General features: G+C 46.8%; 1 protein-coding gene across 2 annotated transcripts in view; it reads right to left on the minus strand.

Annotated features, from left to right (window-relative positions):
- Window positions 1-1,180: 1,180 nt before the first annotated feature.
- The window catches only part of SMPX (small muscle protein X-linked), a 132,505-nt gene continuing 108,348 nt past the window's right edge, over window positions 1,181-25,337 (minus strand). For both annotated transcript variants that reach the window (XM_073670744.1, XM_073670743.1), the window contains one exon: window positions 1,181-1,560. The gene's annotated coding sequence lies outside the window, so the exon portion shown is untranslated. The remainder of the gene's footprint in view (window positions 1,561-25,337) is intronic.

A 25,337-nucleotide genomic window follows, 5' to 3' on the forward strand; every position in this document is an offset into this window, starting at 1 on the left:
GGAAATCTGTGCTTTAGTCTGATGAGTCCAAATTTGAGATCTTTGGTTCCAACCACCGTGTCTTTGTGCGACGCAGAAAAGGTGAACGGATGAACTCTACATGCCTCGCTCCCACCGTGAAGCACGGAGGAGGAGGTGTGATGGTGTGGGGGTGCTTTGCTGGTGACACTGTTGGGGGTTTATTCAAAATTGAAGGCATAATGAACCAGCATGGCTACCACAGCATCTTGCAGCGGCATGTTATTCCATCCGGTTTGAGCTTAGTTGGACCATCATTTATTTTTCAACAGGACAGTGACCCCAAACACACCTCCAGGCTGTGTAAGGGCTATTTGACCAAGAAGGAGAGTGAAAGGGTGCTATGCCAGATGACCTGGCCTCCACAGTCACCAGACCTGAACCCAATCGAGATGGTTTGAGGTGAGCTGGACCGCAGAGTGAAGGCAAAAGGGCCAACAAGTGTTAAGCATCGCTGGAAACTCCTTCAAGATTGTTGGAAGACCATTTCCAGTGACTACTTCTTGAAGCTCATCAAGAGAATGCCAAGAGTGTGCAAAACAGTCATCAAAGCAAGAGGTGGCTACTTTGAAGAACCTAGAATATAAGACATATTTTCAGTTATTTCACACTTTTTTGTTAAGTATATAATTCCACATGTGTTAATTCATAGTTTTGATGCCTTCAGTGTGAATGTACAATTTTCATAGTCATGAAAATACAGAAAAATCTTTAAATGAGAAGGTGTGTCCAAACTTTTGGTCTGTACTGTATTTTGATATCAAGTGGAAATAAAGAAGCTAAAAAGTCACCAAAAAATACATCAATAGAATGAACCAATTGCCAGAAGTGTACCATCCCTAATATTGTCGATGAGTAGATGTTGATTACTCCAAAACCCATGGAAATAAAAAACAGAAAAAAATCTGCTATACAAAACTTTATGTTAAAGTTTTATATAAAATTATTTGTCCATCACCACCAATGTTCTCCAGACTTGTGTACTAGCTATGAGACTACGACTATGCAAAGTCTCAAGATGAAAATTAGCCATGGCCAGGAATTGGAGAAGGATAGAAAACATTTTTCAACACAAGTATATTATTTTTTGTATATCTTTTACTAGTTTACCACATTTTACGGGTTGACCTTTAACCTTTTTTTTTTTAATTCTTGGCCCTTGAAAACAGTCATATCCATATTTCACGTGTGTTTAAAACGTTGTGAACATTCCCATTTATTTGTGGTTGTTTTTATTAAAGAATACCTTGTAAAACAACAGACAATAATGAATATTTTTTGCTTTATTATTAACTGTAATTTAAGCTATGGTTCTTGACATTCTGTAGTGCATTTTCTAGAATATGATCCAGATTTTAGGACTATCATGAATACTTTGTAAGAGATCTGGCCTATGGCGAAGCAATATAAATGTAAAAATAAGTTATTTGCTGCAGCTTGGAGTTACACAGCACATAGGTAGTATACAATCTTTATACAAATATAAAAAATATTCTTCAGTCTTCCGCATCAGTGCTCAATACCCGGGGAGCTTTGGCTCACCTGTAAATGAAATAATAACATGTTAAAATGCTTTATGTATGTACCGTATCAGCTAATATTTCTTATAATACACAGTAAATGTTCTGAGGGGTGTATTTCTTTACAAAGCTTTACATTACATTCATACAAGATAGATTACCTGTCACCACATACTCTATTTTATACAATGTCCTATTTTGTTATCAGTTTCTTGCTTACAAGATGAAAAAAACGGATGTCAATGAATTCTTTTTGATTTAATTCGTCTTATATTGACTCATTGATTTTTGTATCCATTTTTGATACATCTATTTTTTACCTTTCATAAAACAAAATGCAAAATGTTATGTAACGATGGCCTAAGACTCTGTTCACATTAGGGTTGAGTGTCTCTGTCTAGGGGTTCCATCAAAATTAACGTAAACTATTTATGACATGAATAGCGCAGTCTACAACAATATTTTTGTAGCAAAAAATACTGGACCCCATTGAAGTTAAAAAGATTGGCCGATTTAGCTTAATTTTGGGGGGAGGTGAATGATTTTGTAGTTCTTACTAATCTTTCAGTATTACAAGTTCTCCTACTTTGTAAGGCATCGTCCACTTGTAGCCTTCCTCACAGACTGCACAGCTCTGCTGTTCTCAATATGGCCTGACCTGTCCATTAGCCTCTTACAATTAACAAAAACAGAATCCCAAGTGGAGTGGATTCAGTTAGAGGAGGATGAAGGACAGATCCCATCAGCACCCATTCTGAGAAGAGGAGAATTGTGCAGTCTGTGAGGTAGGCTGCAGTAACATGCGGGCAGAACTTCACAATTGAGGAGAACAATGCAATAATCATATATTAGTAAGTAATACAAAATCATTCAACTACCTCTGTTAAAATAAGGTTGAAATGGGCAATCTATTTAAAGGGGACAATGGCAAGAATCTGGCTTTCTTAGACACTTTTCACCCTTTTGTCATGTCTGATTTTTACATGGTACTTGACAGATATAGAGAATCATTGTCATCCATCATCTGTATATTTTTGTCTCCTTGGCGTAATTCTACTCTAGGATCCTAATTTTGGAAGGATCCCATGGCTTTGATCATCTTTATTTAAAATGAATGTTGAACCCAAGCTCAGGTGACCGGTGCACCCTTGGCGTTGCCGAACAGTTCAGCGCACCATCCCACCTACTTATTTTCTACCTATCTCTGCTCTCCTTTGGCTTCTGTAAAGTTAGAGCTTTCTATCAAGGAAGAATGGGGCAGATGCAAAACAAGTAGGTGAGAAGTAGGTGGGAAGGTGAAATGAAATGTTTGGCCACAAAAAGGATTCACAGAGCACCTGTCGTACCATGGATTCTGTAAAAACAGACAGATACCCCCAGTGTGGTCATCCCACAAAAATGACATGTACAACCTGTTGAATTCCTGTTTTTTTTACCTACTTTTAATTTAGAGATATTTGCCATCAAAAGAAATCAAATCCAGGTAACTGAGCATGTTTTAATTCTTCTTGTCTCTACTCAGTCTTCCTAATTATCTAATCACCCATTAAATATCAAAATAGAGTGTTTGGGGGATTTGGGGATAATGAGAGCCTACATACCAATGGTGCATATAATCCATGTGGTAGGTGACCTACAGTATGTCATGTGGATTATGAGGCATACTACTCCATATAAGAATGCACTTAACAGTAGCAGGAAGTTCATGTAAGTTATGTCCTTATGCCAATGTCGGTACATATAGTCCAAAAATAAAATCCATGAAACAATGTGTAATGAACTCATGAAACAACTTGTCTGATAACTACATACCAAACCGAGTATAGTAATGGAAGCAAATGGTCAACAGTAACAATCACCAAAAACAAAGCAACACTTGATAATACTAGTATGCTGATGATTAACATACCCCATGAATGACTAATCAGCAGTTTATACCTTCAATGTCAAACTATTTGAGGGCCACATTTAGTCTTCTTTCCCCATAAAACCCTTTCCAAGGTGACATTTTCCCTGGTTATTTCTTCAATCCCAGGATGCATTTCCCTTTTAGTTTTTTACTTCACTTCAGGGCTATGACATGTGAAACTAGAGATGAGCGAATCAGGCAAAATTGGAATTCGCCTCTTTGCGTGGATTATCCCAGGAATTTCAATTTGTGTAGAAGTTATTCTGCACATATTTAATGCCCCTTGATATGCTTTAGGGTCTCTGCAGACCCCAGTGCCTAATAAACGTTATATGTAAAAAATAAAAAAACATCTTTATGCTCAACTCACCGCTCATCTATAAAGCCCCTCCGCTCCCCCCACCTTCTGATCCCTACCACTCGCACTTTGATGAGGCCCAGGAGGGTCAAGACATCACGATGTGCACCGTGACGTTGCATGCGTATGCATAAAATTGACCAGGACCTCATCAGAGCCAGAAGCTCAGGGTTAGAGGCCCAGGGATTTCAGTGTTCGCGGCAGGGGTCAGACACAACGACGACCAGATGGGTAACGGTGAGGAGCGAAGGGGCAGGAGATGAGCAGTGAGGTGAGTATAAGACTTTTTTTTTCACAAAAGCCATTTTACTGAATCCATATTAAGAAAATACCGAAAGAATTGAACTGGAGTATAAGTTGGTATACATGCAACGTGTAGGAGCATGTTCACATTGGCCATTAAACAGAAAAAAAACCAATATAGAAACAAAATGAATATATACCTGCTGTAAGTAAAATGTAATAATGTATATAAATAACTTAGAGTACTTGATAAACCATGTTTTTGATTTAAAAGAAAAGCGTAAAAGCCGTCCCACCAGCTCAAAGTGTACTAAGTCGAGACGTATGTTAGGTTTTCCCTGTTTAACAAGCAATGTGAACATGCTCCTACACATTGCATGTATACCAAGCTATACTCCAGCTAATTTCTTTCGGTTTTGTTACAGATTCTTGCACTCAGTGCACGCAGGGTCATGGCCTCCCTTTCTTTGAGCTGGACATTACGTTTATATAGCTTCCTATGGCTTGGGTGTCCATAGTCGGACTCCGGTTCTGCTCGGCCCTTATTCACATTAAGGTCATTTTTGACACATGGTAAGGTTTTAATACTAGAGGTTAGGACCATCCCGATTTGGGTACACCTTGACGCTGGTGAGATGGATTTTATGCTTTTTTTTATGGAAAACAGTATTTACTAAGTACCCTATGTTATTTATATGCATTATTGCTTTTTACTTATAGCAGGGTATGCGTTCATTTTGTTTCTATTTTAGATGTTTAATTTACACTAAAGCAAATAACAAAAATATAGCATATTGGCAATTGCAAATGTTGGTTAAATTTCAAGTAAAATTAAGTTATGCATACATGACGAGCCAAGATGTCATTCTGAGCATGCGCTACCTCAGGCACCATTTTCCGGAAGACAGCAGGAGGTCGATCTGTGCATGTGCTGGCACCATTTTCATGAAGACCGCCACCAACGAGAGTGCTGCCCACAGCTAAGACGGCGCCAGCCCAAAATTTAAATGAATGCATGATGATGAATGCAACAGAGGCAGCAGAGGAATTATGGCTGAGGCCTCTGAGCTGAAGACCCTACTGACAGTCCCGCACACAAGTCCCACCCCGAAGCACGAAGCACCGAGAAAACCAAAATTTATCATGATGATTTAACGAAAACCAGACTGCAGATTTTTACACTAAAGGTATGTATAAAATCAATATGACAGCGCCATTCTGTCCATACCTTTAGTTTAACATGGATGATCCTGCTGACAGGTTCCCTTTAATGGCTGTGGTTGGCTAGTGTAAATAGACCCTTACTCCATGCACTCCAGTCTTAATCAAGAAGAATAACTATTCTCTGTCAGTTGACTGCAGTGGCATAGACAAGGGAATTATGAGGCTAAAATCTCCCTTTTCTGCCTTCAATCTTCCTGTAAGATGAACAGTCTGTAAGTAATGCTGGCTGCCATATGAAGATGAAAGATGGACGTTACATGAGAGAATCTCACCTCTCACTAGCAGATGGAAGACATCAATACTTACAGCCGTCTGGTCAGGGAGGAAAGATTCATAGTCCCATCATATAATGTTGCTGGCCGGAGCAGCTCCTGTTCTCCTGTGACCAACCCTGTCCTAGTAATAATGAAAATATTTCTATGTACTGTATGTTTGTCGCAGTGTGTACTATTTAAGTGTGCCCATGGCCATGATCCACCAGTAGAACATTCTGCATACACATCACATTCATAGTTTCATAGTTTTATGGTTGCAAGAACACACAAATCTGTCAAGGGCAACCTATCAAACATGTTGATCCAGAGGAAGGCAAAAATCTCAAAAGGCAAATGCTAATTGCCCCATATTAGAGGAAAAATTATTTCCTGACTCCACATAAGGCAATCAGACTTGTTCCCTGGATCAGCCCCCCATCACAGAATCTAATACCCATCACCTGTAATATTATATTTATCAAGAAATGCGTCCAGACCTTTCACATCATGCGGCAAAGAGCTCCATAATCTCACTGCTCTTACAGTAAAGAATCACCATCTGTGATGACGATTAAACTTTTTTCCTCTAGAAGTAGATCTCTGTAATTTCCCTTTATCTATTTGTACATTCGCTCCTAAGCCTTCGTTTTTCCAGACTGAATAATCCCAAATTTGATAACCCCTCTTTGTGCTACATTGTCTGAATTGAGCAAAGGGCAACTTGAAAACACTTTGCTAAATTTTAATAGTCTTCTCCTGCTTTGTGGGCCTAAGGTCTGAAACCTTGGTCAGTTATCTGAGCACACAAATATCCAAGGGTGCCCAAACTTTTGCATCGGCCCATGTTGCTTTTTGTAATTTTTAAAATGTAAAAAATTACAATTTTTTTTTTGCCTAAAATACAAAGGAAATGTGCTGGCGGGCACGGCTGATAGACAGGCTGGTGAGAACGGCTGATGGACAGGCTGGCGGGCACGGCTGATAGACAGACACGCGGGCACGGCTGATAGACAGCCTGGCGGGCACTGGAACCTGAGGGCTGGAGAGAGTGTTAGCACACAAACAACCACTTTGCACAGGCACCTCCAATATGGAGGAGGTGCCTTAAGTAGAGGCAGTCCTCCGGCCATTGGCCGGGGACTTTTTAGGACGGCACGAGCGTCCCCTTTAAGAGGAAGGGAGCGCGCGCGCCCTAAGAACAGAGACCGGGGATCTACATGCGGTGCGCGCACCCCGGACAGACGCTGCAATGAGGACAGGGGGAGGAGCGGGGAACGCCGGACCGGAATCGCGGTGGTGAGTAGATCGGCGTCTCTGTCGGGCAGGAGGCAGAGACGCCGACGCTACAAAGTGTCAGTGCTGAACATTTGAGATGAAAGGGGTAACTTATCTCATTATTATTGCCTCAACGCGTTTCCCCATATGTGGTTCCTCAGGAGGCCCAGATATTAGATGGAGGAATAGATTAAAGATCCAGCATGGATACTGAATACAGAGTTAGGCTGGGTGCAGAAGAACATATTTGCTGTGTGAGTGCGATCCAGAAAACATCGGATCACACTTGGCCCACTGTTAGTCTATGGAACTCTGCACATGTCCGACTTTTTCCTCAGACACAGACTATCTGAGGAAAAAAATCGCTGCATGCCTAAGTTTGAAACAATATTCGGATCGCACTTGGCCATGTCAGTCAATGAGTCTGTAGAAAAAAATCAGACCGCACTCAGATGACATCAGAGTGCAGTCCGATTTCTACGCACTGATAGAATGGAGATGACGGAGACATTTTTTTCTCCATCTTCTCCTTATCCGAGAAAATTGGATCGCACTATGCTGACTTTCTGATAAGACTCTAATCGTCCCAATTCTCTCGAATAACAGAATACATGCTCGTCTGCTTCTACCTTTATTAGAAGTCTATGGACCTATTCTGAACCTCTGTTCAGCTCCAGTTTCACACAGATGCTCAGATGCAAAGTATCCTTTATTAGAGCCATTACTTTATCATTGTCTTCTGTGCCTCAGGAATGCACCACCTAACATGACAAGGAGTGCACTAGAGGCCCATACTAAGAAAAGTATGGGAGTTTACTAATGTTTACTTATTGGGCTTTCGACCTACAACCTTGTGTTAACATCAACTTTTACTATATGAAAGAAAGAATTATTCATTTAAAGAGAAACTGTCACCAGGTTTCTGACGCACCCCCTGGGCCAGTGCTGTTTGGGGATTACCCGGAGCCGGATCAGATGGGGGTTGTAGTCTCCGAGTGGCGGCGACCCGGTCCGTGCCCAGGGTGTCAAACTCAGTGTGTGGCAGTCTTTACAGATGTTGGTAAAGGTCCTTAGTGTCGACTACGCCACCCGTTGATTTGCGGTCAAAAGGCCGCCGCTGCAGAAGGGTCCGCTGAGGCTGGTGGTGTGTGTGCAGCTGTGATAGTATAACCCCCAACGGGAGGGGTATAGCCTCAGGGGGTCAGATGTAGAGGATGGTGGTTGTGAAGGTGCAGGATGATTCAGCAAGAAGACTCAGAGCCGGGCTGTGCAGTTCAGGGGTTTTTACTTACGGGTGTTCTTATGGTCACTCTGGCCTGAAGCGACCACCCGAGCCGTGCTGCGTCCACCAGGTCCTGGACTCGGCAAACCCCCAAGTAATTCTGGAGCGTGGTCCTGAGCTCCTGTCTGACTTTCCCTCTCTTCTGGCCGTTCTCACCAGGGATCCACCTATGTCCGGCTCCCTCGGGTCTCTTGGTGGGTACACCTCTTCTGGGTTCCCTGACCCTATACTTGGTATGCCTTCCGAGTGGATTTAGTGAGGGTCGTGGCAGATCCTGCCCACAACCTCCGGTCTCTGGCTGAGGATTAGTGGCCTCCACCAGCTTGGGATCCGGTACCCTGGGTGCCAACCCTTCACCCTGCTGTTTGTATTCTGGGGTCTTGGGGTTCCTTCTCCTTCTCTCTGGGTCCTTCTGACTCCTCTCTCTCTCTCAGACTTGGCCTTGGAGCTGGGCCCAGCCGGAACCACAACTCCCTGTCAGCCCTTCTGGCTGAGCTTCTCTGCTCTGCTCCTCTGACTCACTCTACAAAAGACTGACCCTGATCTAAGATGGTGCCCACCTTATATACTCCCTCTATGTGTGAGCTCAGGTGACCAGCACCCAATGAGCTCCTAGCCTTACCCAGACTGCTCCCCCTATCTGCCCCTACACTACTGGGATGTTCCACCCCCCTCCCACTCCAGCCAGGGACAGACGCTGTCGTACCTGCACATAAACTGGTGGGAGTACCGTCGTTCTGTCCCCCGGAAATGGGATGTATGTAGTGCATGCAGCCTACTAGCTCAGTTCCACACTCCATCCTTACCCGGGAGTGGAATACCACACCTCTGGCTTGAGGTGTAATACCCCTGTAGCAGCCGAGTCCTCAGGGTGCTACATTTCTACTTCCCCATCTTGGAGCAGCATAAAGTTGGGACAGATTCCCTGATTCTAACGCTGGGTCACTTACTGGGCTTCATGCTGCAGTTTGGATAAAGTACTGTTTTACCTGCTGCAGCTTTCCTATCAGCGACAAGCTCCTGCTTTATAGTCCTTGTTTGTCATTAGCTCGGCTATATCTGCCCTCACCTCTACATAGTGAGGCAGAGCTCATCAATGAAAGGACCAGCAGAGCTGCAGCAGATATGAAAAGTGATAATTTAGAAAAATCAAAGCAAGTAGCCAGTAAGTGACACACCGCTAGAATTAGGATCTCTGTCTCCATTGTGTGATTGGGAATGAAAAAAGTGGTCAATGATTCCCTTTGTATCCTCCTTCACCTGTTCTCAAAACATCAAGACATAACCATGAACACCTACTGTAAGAATAGTGGGGATGCGGCAAATGTCCTGTTTCTGTTTGAGGATTTAGAAAAATAGGTCTGCTTTTTGGGTTTTGATTTTTCAAAAACTCCACCACATCCGCTGCACCTGATATTGGTACTCATCCTCATTCAAGTAAATGGGACTCTATTATCATACCAGAAACTTAGAATCGGTGATTGTAATGTTTTCCGTTGATTCAATTAGAGGACTAGCTCAGCTAATGTTTGATATATATCCAGGACAAGCGCCATGCTTTCATCTAGAAACCTGTCTTTTGACAAGGTTTAACACCATCAGTTGGCAATTCTGCACATATGTCAGAAGCAAATACGTCCTTTAAAGATTTGAACGCTCGGTGAAGCTTTGAAATGTTCAGCGTTCAGCATTCAGCATCCTCACCGCTGGTGAATGTGCACTGTGGTTGCTAAAGAGAGGTGACCCCTAACTAGTAATTTCAGAGGTGTTGCTTGAGACGACAAGAGAATGACATCTGTGACAGAGATTATCAAGAGTGACAAAGACAAAACTTTGAACGGAAATGATGTACGACAGCTGAGGCATAAAGACCAAACCCTGGAAACAGGGAATCATTCTTTATAAATGTACCAGATATAACTTTTTTACCCTGCTGTTTTGCACTTGTTAGCCATCATCAATGCAACATATGGAAACTTGCAATAATGATGGGCTACTATGGTGTAGGACGTGCAGAATATCATTAAGTAAGTGACGCGCCCCCTGGGCCAGTGTTGTTGGGGGTACCCGGAGCCGGATCAGATGGGGGTTGTAGTCTCCGAGTGGCTGTGACCCGGTCCGTGCCCAGGGTGTCAAGCTCAGTGTGTGGCAGTCCTTATGATGTTTCTAGATGTTCTTTTGTGTCGACTACGCCACCCGTTGATTTGCGGTCAAAAGGCCGCCGCTGCAGCAGGGTCCACTGAGGCTGGTGATGTGTGTGCAGCTTAGGTAGTATAACCCCCAACGGGAGGGGTATAGCCTCAGGGGGTCAGTTGCAGAGGATGGGGGTTGTGGTGGTGCAGCGAGGATGGAAATGAGACTCAGAGTCGGGCTGTGCAGTTCAGGGTTTTTTACTTACTGCAGTTGTTCTGGTCACTCCGGCCTTAAGTGACCACCCGAGCCGTGCTGCGTCCACCAGGTCCTGGACTCGGCCAACCCCCAGGTGATTCTGGAGCGTGGTCCTGAGCTCCCTTTCTGTCCTGTCCTCTTCTCTGGCCTTCCCCACCAGGGATCCACCTATGTCCGGCTCCCTCGGGCCTCTTGGTGGTAAACCCTTGTCTCTGGGTTCCCTGACCCTATTCCTGGTCTGCCTTCCGGGTGGATTTAGTGGGTGATCGTGGCAGATCGATCCTGCCCACGACCTCCGGTTCCTGGCTAAGGTGTGCTGTAGCCTCTGCCAGCTTGGGATCCGGTACCCTGTTGCCAACTCTTCACCCTCTGGTCTAATTTGGGCTCTTGGAGTTCCTTCTTTCTCCCCCTCTGGGTCTTTCCTTCTCCTCTCTCTCTCTTGGCCTTGGAGCTGGGCCCAGCCGGAACCACAACTCCCTGTCAGCCCTTCTGGCTGAGCTTCTCTGCTCTGCTCCTCTGACTAAACTCTGATAGACTGACCTCACTCTGCAAAAGACCCTGTCCTAAGATGGTGCCCACCTTATATACTCCCTCTATGTGTGAGCTCAGGTGACCAGCACCCAATGAGCTCCTAACTTTACCCAGGCTGCTCCCCCTATCTGCCCCTACACTACTGGGATGTTCCACCCCCCTCCCACTCCAGCCAGGAACAGACACTGTCGTACCTGCACATTTCTCTAGTGGGAGTACCATCGGTCTGTTCCCCGGAAATGGGATGTGTGTAGTGCATGCAGCTAACTGAGCTCAGTTCCACACTCCATCCTCACCCGGGAGTAGAATATCACACCTCTGGGTTGAGGTGCAATACCCTTGTAGCAGCCGAATCCTCAGGGTGCTACATTCCCCCCTGGTAAATCACAGCACGTCCTCGGGCTGTAAGAGAACAAAAACATCCACAAACATACAATTTTTTTTATAAACATAAACATAGAAAACATCATATATATATATCAGCAGCAATAAACTTTTCATATATAACATTCTTGTTTCTGGTTCCTCCGGTCACTGTGCAACTTGTGACCGGGTAAAGTGCGACAGTCTCTTGAAGAAAACAGTTTCCTATAAAACCGGTAGGGGGCGCTTTAGGAAGCGCAACTATATACAAGGGAATTATGGCCGCTCTCAGTCCTCGGCCAGGTATTAGGAAAGGAATGACCGCTCTCAGTCCTCGGTCAGTGGGAATAGGGACACACGGGCATCAGTTCAATTGGCTGGTCCCAACGGGGACTATATTTTAACTAGAACAGTTCTTATACCCTGACGGGTAACTATGTACAGTCTCTCTCTACCGTACTTCAACGACGGCGTCCTCCTGCTCTTTCTTGTTGGTTGGTTTCAGTTTCAGACCCGTCCGGGTCCTCTTGCTCCTCCTCACACCGCAGCTCCTCCTCCGTCAGGCGATGCACATGGAGGGCGTAGGGTCCTTTGGCACATTTGTGCCGGGTGAAGGTGACCTCGTCCCCTACATACAGGTCACGACCTCTGTGTCCCTCCGGCAGATGGCTTTCTACGTCTCTGCGGGTTACAAAGACATCGCCGGGGGTATAATGGTCTCTGATAAAGCCCCATCCGTGCTGCATGTTGAATTTTATCACAGTCCCGGTGGAAGGGGGACCATGAGCTGCACGGGGATTCCTCCTGGTCCGGCTCTTCTGCTCCGCGCTCCTTATCTGCGCTTGCTGTTCCCGGACCCGCCTCTCTCTCCGCTCCCTCTCGAAGACCTCGAGCTGCTGCCGGCAGCACTCTGCACGCTCTGCTGCGGCCGCCCGAGTCTCCTGAGTGAACCCCATGAGGTCTTCTCCGGTGGGGTCCCACTCAAACTGTGCCTCTTCCAGCAGGGGTGAGGTCCTCTTTACAGGCTTCGGAGCCGGAATCAGGGGCTCGCACATGGGCCTTGCTCTCTGGAGTTCCAGCTGAATGTACTCCTGGGGCCATATGAAGGGCTGCCCATCCGGGCACGTATGCTGGGCGAATAGATCTTCACCCAGGTGCGGCACTCGAGATGTTGAGGGCGCGTTGATGGTAGCGGCGCCCGGGTTAACCAGGCCTTGCGACCAGACTTGGGGCACCCTAAAGGCAAAGGGCACCGTAAGAACGGCGGCGCCCGTGGTTACTCGGCCCTGCGGCCAGGCCGGTGGCTCCGCGGAGGTAGGGGGCGCTGTTGGTATTGCGGCGCCCGGAGGTACTAGGCCTTGCGACCAGGCCGGTGGTATTTCCTGCTTGGCCACGCTCGAGGTCGAGGCGTGTGACGTCACAGGGGTCGCGGCCGCGGTTTCCGGTTGAGGCCTAGTCGGCAGCGGTGACGATGCAGCGACGGGCACGGCAGGGGGAATTTCGGGCTCTGCGACGGGGAGCTGGGGCAGGCACGCGGTTTCCCGGCTCGGGGTAGAGACGTCCCCTTTACCTGCCTCCGTCCGTTCAGCTCCCTTCTCGGCGCCGTCTCCTGCCTTCATTCCTCCTGCGCCATCCTCAGAGGCGGTCTGTCTCCTCGTCTCGGGTGGCGTGCTCCGCTGACGGGTTCCGGTCTGCTGGGCCATCTCTCGGCTCCACTCCGCCAACGTCTCTCGCTGCACCCGGGCCATCCTCCGTGCGAGGCCCTCCAACGCGGTCTGTGCACACTCCCGGTCTCGGGGGAGCTGTGCTAGGATCTCCAGCAGGCCTTCTGGAGTGGCGACCTGCAACAGGCTCCTGACCACTGGGTCGGTGCTGCCTGACTCTCCCTCCATCTCCGGGTAGGCTCTCTCTGGACTCTCTTCCAGACGTCTTGTCTCCGGGTGCGCTCTCTCCAGACTGCTCCAGGCGACACCCATCTTTGTTCTCTTCTTCTGTCTCCGCCCACATCGAGGGTGGTCCCGGGGCAACTTTAGTTCCAGGGGCAGTTCTCTTACGCTGATGGACACTTCCAGCATCACAGTCTCTGTTGGTGGGCGCGGTTTCCGCTTTTGGCGCCATTCTTCGACCTGGCCCACGATGGGAGGTGGCCTTTTGCCACCCTCTGGCACGCCCACAATGGCGCCCGCTCCTCCAAGGCGGGAAATCTTCGGAAATGGCGGGAATCGTCTCCCAGTGGCGGGAAACTCCATGGATGGCGGGAAAAAGCTGCAAATGGCGGACAACCGGCGGGAAATGACCTGTGATGGGGTCCGTTGGCGGGGACCCTCCGGAACCGGCGGGAGACTTCTTTTTGAGGTAACGGTGAACTTTTCTTCAGGCACGCAGTACCCGGTTGTTGCGGGCACGTTATCCTGCCGACTACGCCAAAGTTGACGCGCCCCCTGGGCCAGTGTTGTTGGGGGTACCCGGAGCCGGATCAGATGGGGGTTGTAGTCTCCGAGTGGCTGTGACCCGGTCCGTGCCCAGGGTGTCAAGCTCAGTGTGTGGCAGTCCTTATGATGTTTCTAGATGTTCTTTTGTGTCGACTACGCCACCCGTTGATTTGCGGTCAAAAGGCCGCCGCTGCAGCAGGGTCCACTGAGGCTGGTGATGTGTGTGCAGCTTAGGTAGTATAACCCCCAACGGGAGGGGTATAGCCTCAGGGGGTCAGTTGCAGAGGATGGGGGTTGTGGTGGTGCAGCGAGGATGGAAATGAGACTCAGAGTCGGGCTGTGCAGTTCAGGGTTTTTTACTTACTGCAGTTGTTCTGGTCACTCCGGCCTTAAGTGACCACCCGAGCCGTGCTGCGTCCACCAGGTCCTGGACTCGGCCAACCCCCAGGTGATTCTGGAGCGTGGTCCTGAGCTCCCTTTCTGTCCTGTCCTCTTCTCTGGCCTTCCCCACCAGGGATCCACCTATGTCCGGCTCCCTCGGGCCTCTTGGTGGTAAACCCTTGTCTCTGGGTTCCCTGACCCTATTCCTGGTCTGCCTTCCGGGTGGATTTAGTGGGTGATCGTGGCAGATCGATCCTGCCCACGACCTCCGGTTCCTGGCTAAGGTGTGCTGTAGCCTCTGCCAGCTTGGGATCCGGTACCCTGTTGCCAACTCTTCACCCTCTGGTCTAATTTGGGCTCTTGGAGTTCCTTCTTTCTCCCCCTCTGGGTCTTTCCTTCTCCTCTCTCTCTCTTGGCCTTGGAGCTGGGCCCAGCCGGAACCACAACTCCCTGTCAGCCCTTCTGGCTGAGCTTCTCTGCTCTGCTCCTCTGACTAAACTCTGACAGACTGACCTCACTCTGCAAAAGACCCTGTCCTAAGATGGTGCCCACCTTATATACTCCCTCTATGTGTGAGCTCAGGTGACCAGCACCCAATGAGCTCCTAACTTTACCCAGGCTGCTCCCCCTATCTGCCCCTACACTACTGGGATGTTCCACCACCCTCCCACTCCAGCCAGGAACAGACACTGTCGTACCTGCACATTTCTCTAGTGGGAGTACCATCGGTCTGTTCCCCGGAAATGGGATGTGTGTAGTGCATGCAGCTAACTGAGCTCAGTTCCACACTCCATCCTCACCCGGGAGTGGAATATCACACCTCTGGGTTGAGGTGCAATACCCCTGTAGCAGCCGAATCCTCAGGGTGCTACATTAGTGCTGCACCATCAAGAGACTAGGTGAGAACCCTTTCTACAAATGGCAGAAAATCAAAACCACTCTATTTTTAAAGGACATGTTGATGATTTTTATTTTTACTTAGCCCCCTGCGGCCACTGATGTAAGTCCTCACCACACTTCTTCAGCCCTTCTAGTATGGTCACAATACCTTTGGTATTGCCCTGACATTTTCCCCAACCAATGCTTTTCTGACCAAGGGTACTTATAAGACCCTACTTAATTGCTTTAGGGTCTTTAGGTTCCTCTCTGAGCAAAGAAGATCTTCTGAGAAGGTTCTAATCCGAATTGTCTGCTGCCTGCCTACCTCCCTTCAGTTAACCATATTTAACAAGAAGCTCTACCAACTTTGACTTTTTGTTTGACGGTCGTATTGGGTGAACTCCACATGCCCCAATCCCAGCTTTTATGACTACCCGTTTACCATCATCTGTGCGTTATTGCTAATGGAACGTCTTTGAGGTTGTCCTGGGGAAGGCTTGCACATTTCCCCTGTAGGGGGAAGAAATGTGGTAATTCATGGATCTTCTAAGTGTAAGTCATTCTTTTATGAGAGTTTTCACGATTGTTAATATAAGGGGTTACAAGCAGAGGACAATTCTCTATGACTTAGAGAAACATAGGCACAGGGTTGTCGTAATGTAACAGACCGGGTACTCAGACAGCAAACTTGATTGAAACTATGATTTCATTGAAATCTACATACACTATGCACCTTGGCTATTAAGCAGAGGACAACATTGAGCGTTATGGCAGCATAGTTTTCCAAGTAAAACTGCTCTTTACCAGCAAAATGATGCTACTCTTAGGGCTTGCTCACACGGGAAAACATTGCATTGCACTCTGACCAATGTAAGTAAATGAGTTAGTGCTCATTTGTGAGTTTTTCTCAGCTCGGATCGGCCTGAGAAAAAAATTGCAGCATGATGATGTCACCGCTCCCAGCGAGAGAACTCACTGCCGGTTCCCACGCTGCACAGTAAGTACTCACGCTGTGAGCGGTGACGTCAGTAAGGTTACTTCAGTTCAGCGGCTGTGAACTGCAATAATTTTACTGATGCCACCACTTGTCACAGCAGTCGGGTTCTCGCACTACGCATCATGATAACTGACAGTGGCTGCAGCTCCAGTCTATGGAGCTGTGTTCTCTGAACATGGCTCCATAGACTGGATGAAGAAGACAGGGATCATCGTAGGACCTCCTTATGGACTTCGGCGGACCCTGTGAATTATTTTTTATCGTAATAAATGGGTAAAAGAGGTTAATTGTCAGGGAGTGCTTTTTTCAAATAAAGGACTTTTGTGTGTGTGTGTTTTTTTCTTTTGACTATGGGGTTAGTAATGGGGGTGTCTCATGGACACCTCTCCATTATTAACCTCTGGGCTTGATGTCAGCGGACATTATACAGCTGACATAAACCCCAAAACAATTACCCCGATTGCCAATGCACCAGGGCAATCGGTAAGAGCCGAGGCTAAGTGCCAGAATTGGTGCATATAATGGATGTGCCATATCTGGGGTGGCTGAGGGCTGGTCCTATTAGGCTGGGAAGGGACCAATATCCATGGACCTTCCCAGCCTATTAATATCAGCCTGCAGCTGTCTGCTTAGCCTTTGCTGGTTATTAATAATAGGGGGACCCCACGTAATTTTTTAGGGTCCCCCTTTTTGATAATCAGTAAAGGCAGGGACCTCACGTCATTTTTTAGGGTTCCCCTTTTTGATAACTAGTTAAAGACAGCTGTGATATTAATAGACTGGGAAGCTCCATGGATATTGGACCCTTCCCAGACTAATAAGACCAGTTAACAGCTGTCTGCTTTCCCTTAGTTGGTTATTTAAAATAAGGGGGACCCCACACCCCACGCCATTTTAAAAAAAAAATATTCCTAAAAAGCTGCCGAATAAGCTCAACAAAGCTCATTAAATATCTGACAGCTATCTCTATCTATCTATCTATCTATCTATAACTGTATAGAAGATTATTTTATTACTTAGAAAACTAGCTTTAAATTACATAGAGATTACTGTATGTTAAAGATTATGTTAAAAAACGCATTGCATATGGATTTCAAATGGATGCTAGTTGAGAAAAATCGCATTGTACTCACATGACACTCATCCTATTTTTCTGGATCAACATCGGATCGATTTTTTATATGCTGGTGTGATTCCAGCCTTAGCGTTCTCATCATTAATCAGCATAGGATTTTGCAAGTAATTGCTATTAATAACCTGACAGCTGCTCCATGTGGACTCACCTTAGCAAGCAAAGCAGCAAGTCAAGTCAGTGTGTATCTAGTGTATGCGAGTGATTGGCAGATAATGATGAGCTATATTTTTGCAGAAATTGATAGTTGTCAGACACAGTAATCTTGAGAAAATTCCATTCTGCAAATGTGATGCAAATCTAATAGACAATCATTCCACAGAATAGGAATAAGTCTTTCCAGTGGTATTAAGTAAAACCCACCAAACTGCCACCAAATTATTGAAACATTGCCAAACATTGAAATTCCTGTCCATCTACCTAGAGATCTATCTTCAATCTAGAGAAAACAACATCTGTGCGGTAGAAAAATATGTTTCATGAATCATTGAAGTAAGAAGAGACACTTCACTGAAAGCATAAAAGTGAAGCAAACAGATTACACACACCGAGAGGCTGAAACAAAAATCCTGAGTTTTGTACGTTGAGTTAACGCTGAATATATACCACTAAGGATGTCTCTGTAGATGTTCTAATATTTAATTTATGATCCAGCAGACTGGGATGGCCCAAAGTTCCACTAACTACAACACCAATTCCAAAGAAGTTGGGACATCGTGAAGAATGTAAAGAAAACAAGAATGCAATAATTTGGAAATCTTTTATAGGCATATTTAATTCAGAGCATAAAACATAGATCAGAAGGTGAAAGTTGAGATTTTTTAATTTAATTTGAAAAAATTAACTAGTTTAGAAATCGATGGCAGCAACACATCTCAAAAAAGTTGGGACAGGGCCATGTCTACCATTGTGAAGCATCATCTCTTCTTTTTAGAACAGTCTGTAAACGTCTGGGAAATAAGGAGACCAACTGCTGAGTTTTGAGAGATGAATATTGTCCCATTCTTGTCTGATGTAGGATTCTAGCTGCTCAACAGTCCGGTATCTTCTTTGATGGATTTTACATTTCATAATGTTCTAAATGTTTTCTATTGGTGAAAGGTCTGGACCGCTGAACTCTTCTATGAATCCATGCCGTTGTGATGGATGCAGTATGTGATTTAGCAATGTCTTGTTGAAATATAAGTCCTTCCCTGAAATATACGTTGTCAGTATGGGAGTCTGTGTCGTTCTAAAATCTCTGGATAATGCTCTGCATTGATTGTGCCTTTCAAAATTTGTAAACTGCCCATGCCATAGGAACTAATGTAGACTCATGCCATCAGAGATGCAGGAACTCTGAACTAATCACAAGCTGGATGGTCCCTCTCCTCCAGAGTCTGCAGGACACGGTGTCTGTGGTTTCCATAAAGAATTTCACATTTTAATTCATTTGACCATAGGACAGTTTTCTATTTTGTCTCAGTACATGGTAAATGTGCTTTGCCCAAAGAAGACGGCATCGCTTCTGGATTGTGTTGATATATGGCTTCTTCTTTGCATGATAGAGTTTAACATGCATTTGTGGATTGCATGGAAAACTATATTCACAGACAATGCTTTCTGCAAGAATCCCTGAGCCCAAGCAGTGGTTTGACTGATCAAATCATGCCTGTTTTTAATATAGTGCCGCCTGAGGGCCCATAGATATCAAGCATCCAATATTAACCGCTGTCCTTGTCCTCCGCACATAGATTTCTCCAAAAACCTCAGAATCTTTTGATGATATTATTTAATGTAGATGGTGGAATATTTAAAGTCTGCACAAGTATACGTTGAGGTACATTTTGTCCGAAATTGTTGTTATTTACAAACTAGTGAACCTCTGACTATCTTTGCTTCTAGAAGACTCTGCCTCTCTTTTTATACACAGACTACCTCTCAACTTTTGATATGTGTTCTGTCACCCTCATATTGAGCATATAAGCATGGTATCATTAGAAATTATAAATGGAAAAAAGAGCTAATAATTCATTTGACCCCTTTGCTCTAAGACACCCCTTAATCCCCGCTGTGCACAGGTAATTGAAGTAGGATATCTGATGGAGAGCAGACATGGAGCATGTACACAGAGAAAACAACAGGCTGCATGGTGATACTTTTCTCTTCTGTGTAAATAAATTGTTCCTGGCTTCAAAGCAACACATGGCTAGTGATGGCAGCCGGGACGGAACCGGATACCAAACATGAATATTGCTTTTTTTTTGTGACCAATGTAGGTCCTATAGTTATGGGAGTCATATTTTGGCATCATAGTGTAGGGCCTGCCAATTAGTCCAGAATTAATGTTGGCCAGATGGATAAAGTTGCATATACTAAGTCTCATCTGTATAGAAAATTAAAATCATGATTGGAAATATGGCATTAATAGCTCCCACCTCCAGTTGGACAGATATCCTTAAGATCGGGAAACTCCTAATTTTTGGTACCTGAGCCGCATCTCATTTACCGGCCCCCATCTGAGGTCCCCAAAATGAGGTACAGTCCTGCTCATCGTTATTGGCACCCATGAAGTTTAAGTACATAATGTGGAATATCTCCTGAAAAAATTATTCAAGTGAAACAGTTTTTTTGTATAGCGCAAAGGAGACAAAGGAGCTGTCTGAGGACATCAGAACTGCTATTATTAGCAAACATAAGACTTCCAAAGGGTATAAGCTCATCTCCAATACGTTAGTATCCCATTTTCAACAGTGCAAAATGTTATTAAGAAGTTTGCCAAGCATGGAACCGTCAAGATCCTGCCTGGAGGTGGGAGAAAGAGGAAAATTGACAAGAGATGTCATTAAAGGTTGATGCGAGTGGTGGAAAAAACACCATGTCAAATATCCAAAGACCTGAAGGCCAACCTGAAATAGTCTGGGTTCATGGTTTCAACAAGTACCATACGTCACACACTAAACCAAGTAGAGCTTTATGGGCAAAGGCCAAGGAAGAAACCATTGCTGAAGAAAAGACATAAAAAGGAATGATTGTTTTTTTGCCATAGAGTACCTTGACAAACCACAATCCTTCTGGGAAAATGCTTTGTGGACAGATGAAACAATAAATAAATAAACAGAGTTTTTTGGCAATGCAAAGAACCAGATTATTTACAGATGAAGCAATGAAGCTTCTAAGGAAAAGAACACTTTACCAACAGTTAAGCATGGTGTAGGATCCATAATGCTGTGGGGTTGCTTTGTTGCGTCTGGTACTGGAGGCCTTCACCGTATCACAGGAATCATGAAATCAGATAATCATGATAAGATTTTAGAGCAAAATGTCCTACTCAGTGTAAGAAAACTTGTTTTGAGTCAAAGATCATGGGTCATCCAGCAAGACAATGACCCAAAGCACACATCCAAAAGTACACAGGAATGGTTGAAAAAGAAAAAATGGACTGTTTTAAAATGGCCAGCAATGAGTCCTGACCTCAATTCCATTGAAAATCTTTGAGGGGAGCTGAAATCTGCTTTGGGAAAAAGAACCCTGCAAACATTCAAGAGGTTGAACAAACAGCAAAGGAAGAGAAAATTCTAGATGAGAAGTGCAAGAAGCTTATAGATGACAACAAGAAATGTTTGGAGGCCATCATCAATACCAAAGGGTATGCAACCAAGTATTAATTAGGGGTGCCTTTATTGCTGCACATGCTGTTTATTCTGCTTTTTCCTTTGAAATTGCAACAAGGAAGTTGAAAAACAATGTTTTATTGTTGTATTACTTTGGACCACTAATTAAAAAAATATTGAGGATATAACTTTGGCACATTTCCATTAATTTCTGAAGATATTGTACAGTCTATGAAAAAAATTAAGGGGTGCAAATAATGGTGAGCAGTACTGTAGGTCGGAGTGGCTTAAACCTGGTAAACCTGGTAAAAGCATTGTTTAGTGCTGTGAGATATAGCTTGCTGTAAGGACTGTACTATTTTCCTAAACTGAGTTCTCCCCTTTCAAGATCTGCGCCATTCCTATGACAACAGGTCTAGTAACTTTCCTTTGTTTATCCCTTTTATTTTTATGTGGCTGCATATACTGTATTGTACCCTTTGTAACATCTTATGTAATGTTTTATAAGCACTGCCTAATTGCTGGATTAAATATTTAACATTTAATAACTTTGTTCGTCTTGCTCTGTAAACTGCGCCCCTGAAGCTTTGTGAGGCCAGTAACGGGTTTCCAATCAGCCTGGAATAAACAACTGGTGGTGGCAGCTAGTCTTTCTTTGGTAATAGCGGAGCTTGGCAGTGATCGTATCGAAGTATATACACTGCTCAAAAAAATAAAGGGAACACTCAAATAACACATCCTAGATCTGAATGAATGAAATATTCTCATTGAATACTTTGTTCTGTACAAAGTTGAATGTACCGACAACAAAATCACACAAAAATCATCAATGGAAATCAAATTTATTAACCAATGGAGGCCTGGATTTGGAGTCACCCCCAAAAGTAAAGTGGAAATACACACTATAGGCTGATCCAACTTTGATTTAATGTCCTTAAAACATATCAAAATAAGGCTCAGTATTGTGTGTGGCCTCCACATGCCTGTATGACCTCCCTACAACGCCTGGGCATGCTCCTGATGAGGTTGTGGATGGTCTCCTGTGGGATCTCCATTCAGACCTGGACTAAAGCATACGCCAACTCCTGAACAGCCTGTGGTGCAACGTGACGTTGGTGGATGGAGCGAGACATGATGTCCCAGATGTGCTCAATTGGATTCAGGTCTGGGGAACGGGCGGGCCAGTCCATAGCTTCAATGCCTTCATCTTGCAGGAACTGCTGACACACTCCAGCCACATGAGGTCTGGCATTGTCCTGCATTAGGAGGAACCCAGGGCCAACCGCACCAGCATATGGTCTCACAAGGGGTCTGAGGATCTCATCTCGGTACCTAATGACAGTCAGGCTACCTCTGGCGAGCACACAGAGGGCTGTGCAGCCCTCCAAAGAAATGCCACCCCACACCATTACTGATCCACTGTCAAACTGGTCATGCTGAAGGATGTTGCAGGCAGCAGATCGCTCTCCACGGCGTCTCCAGACTCTGTCACGTCTGTCACATGTGCTCAGTCTGAACCTGCTTTCATCTGTGAAGAGCACAGGGTGCCAGTGGCGACTTCGCCAATCCTGGTTTTCTGTGGCAAATGCCAAGCGTCCTGCATGGTGTTGGGCTGTGAGCACAACCCCCATCTGTGGACGTCGGGCCCTCATACCACCCTCATGGAGTCGGTTTCTAACCGTTTGTGCAGACATATGCACATTTGTGGCCTGCTGGAGGTCATTTTGCAGGGCTATGGCAGTGCTCCTCCTGTTCTTCCTTACACAAAGGCGGAGGTAGCGGTCCTGCTGCTGGGTAGTTGCCCTCCTACGGCCCCCTCCACGTCTCCTGGTGTACTGGCCTGTCTCCTGGTAGCGCCTCCAGCCTCTGGACACTACGCTGACAGACATAGCTGTAGCATCGGCGTCTCTGCCCCGTACTAGGCAGAGACGCCGTCCCTCTCACCTCCCCGCTCCTGGCGAGGCGTCCTCCAGCGCTTCTCTCCCCGCTGCTTCCGGCACGCGCTCCTTTCCCGGCAGTGTGCTTAGGGCGCGCGCGCGCGCGCTCCCCCTCTCTTAAAGGGACCGCGCGCGCCGTCCTAAGGAGTCCCCGGCCAATTGCCGGAGGACCTCCCATATTTAAGGCACCTCCTCCAAAATGGAGGTGCCCGAGCAATGTTGTTGCAAAGCCTTCACTCTGCTTCAGTCCTCAGGTCCCGTTACCAGTTACCAGCCAGTCACCTGCCAGATTCCTGCTTGTTACCTGCCAGTCACCTGCCGGATTCCTGCCTGTTACCTGCCAGTTACCTGCCAGATTCCTGCTTGATACCTGCCTGATATCCGTTTACCTGCTTGCAAGCCTGCGGTCCGACGGTCTGCTTTCCGACACCTGTCAGTCTGTCTATGGACCAGCCTGCCCGCTCACCTGGGAGCGCTCATCTGCTACCTGCCTGCTAGCCTACCTGGAGGCTCCGCCGTCACTTGCCGTGACCACCTGCCTGTCCAGAGACTCTTGCCTGCTCACCTGGGAGCGCTCACCTGCTACCTGTCTGCTAGCCTACCTGGAGGCTCTGCCGTCACTTGCCGTGACCACCTGCCTGTCCAGAGACTCTCGCCCGCTCACCTGGGAGCGCTCACCAGCCACCTGCCTGCTGTCCTTCTACCCAGAGACTGTCCCTGTCACTTGCCGTGAGTACCCATCCTTTTACCCAGAGACTGTCCCTGTCACTTGCCGTGACTACCTGCCCCTCTACCCAGAGACTGTCCCTGTCACTTGCTGTGACTACCTGCCCCTCTACCCAGAGACTGTCCCTGTCACTTGCCATGACTACCTGCCCGTCTTCCCTGGGAGCCACCCGCTTCCTTACAAGGACTGCCCCCTTGTATAGTTGCACAGAGGTTCCACCTCCCAGACCCATTACAGTTTGCTCGGGCCATGGAACCCGGTGGCCCCCAGATCTCCGATCTGCACCAGGAAGTCTTACGTCAGAAAACTCAGCAGGAGGTGGTACTGTCCTATCTACGGTCCGTTAACTCTCGTCTAGGCGCATTGTGTGACTTGTCTATGTCTACCTCTGGTCCAGCCGTGCCCATTCCTGCGGTACCGCAATCCAGTCCCTTCATGGTACCCGACTATGGACCTCGGCTTCTGGCACCTCCACGCTTTGCCGGCGAACCTACTTTAGCTCGGGGTTTCATAAACCAGTGCACCCTGCACTTTGAGCTATTCACATACCAGTTCATCTCCGACCGGGCCAAGGTGGCCTTCATCATGTCCCATCTTACTGGGGAGGCACTGGCATGGCTAAATCCCCTGTGGGAGAGAGGGGATCTCCTGGTGTCCGACCTGCCGTCTTTCCTCGCTGCTTTCCGGAAAGTCTTCGATGAACCTGGACGGAAAACCTCTTCTGCCTCCTCACTGCTACGTCTCCGCCAAGGGAGTCTCACCGTGGGCCAATATGCCATACGGTTCCGCACCCTCGCTTCTGAGCTTGCCTGGGAAAATGAGGCTCTGGTGTCCGTCTTCTGGGAGGGTCTTTCCGGTCGGATTAAGGACGAGTTAGCTGGTCGGGACATTCCTACCACTCTGGATGACCTGGTGTCACTAGCTACCCGGATTGGCATCCGGTTCCAAGAACGTGCCAAAGAGACTACCTGGGAGAAAGACTTTTCTTGCTCTGCTCCTACTTCCCTGAGACCTGCCTCTCAATCAGTCACTCCGCGGGCGCCCTCGCCTGAACCTATGCAGATCGACCAGACCAAGATGGTCAAATCTCGCCAAGAATCTCGCCAAGCCGAGGGAAGCTGTTTCTATTGTGGCAGTATGGAGCACTTCATCCGTTCCTGCCCGGAGAAGCCGGGAAATGCCAGTGTCTAGGACCGCTCGGAGAGGTCGTCCTAGACAAAAGTAAGCCCTCTCCGTCTCTGACTTTACCGGTCTCTATTGCTTGGGGAGAAAACCGTCACTTTGAACTTGCCCACCTGGATTCTGGAGCTGCTGGAAGCCTCATCTCCCAGTCTCTGGTAGAGAGATACCGTATTCCCACCAAGTCCCTGGCTGAACCATTATCAGTCGCCTCCGTGGATGGAAGACTTCTCTCGGAGACCATCCTACTCGTCACTGAACCCATAACCCTGCAGGTGGGAATGCTGCACTCTGAGGAAATCTCATTCCATGTGTTGTCCGGACTTTCTCACTCCCTGTTGCTAGGTCTACCTTGGCTCCAGACACACGAACCCGTATTGAACTGGCGATCCGGTGAAGTACTCCGATGGGGTCCAGACTGCCATAGGACCTGCCTGGTTCCGGTCCGCCCAGTTCGCCCTCCACCTACTCCAGCTAATTTACCAGGTCTCCCGGCTCCTTACTGGCCCTATGCGGACGTCTTCGGTAAGAAGGAAGCAGAGACGTTGCCACCCCATAGGCCATATGACTGCCCGATCGACCTGGTACCTGGCACCACTCCTCCCCGTGGGCGTATCTACCCGTTGTCTGCAGCCGAGACCCGGGCCATGTCTGAGTACATTGAAGAGAATCTGGCTAGGGGATTTATCCGGAAATCTACCTCCCCGGCTGGAGC

Source organism: Phyllobates terribilis, unplaced genomic scaffold (assembly GCF_046119375.1).
Source record: "Phyllobates terribilis strain yellow unplaced genomic scaffold, ASM4611937v1 Scaffold_2__4_contigs__length_985480577, whole genome shotgun sequence".
Lineage (NCBI taxonomy): Eukaryota > Metazoa > Chordata > Amphibia > Anura > Dendrobatidae > Phyllobates > Phyllobates terribilis.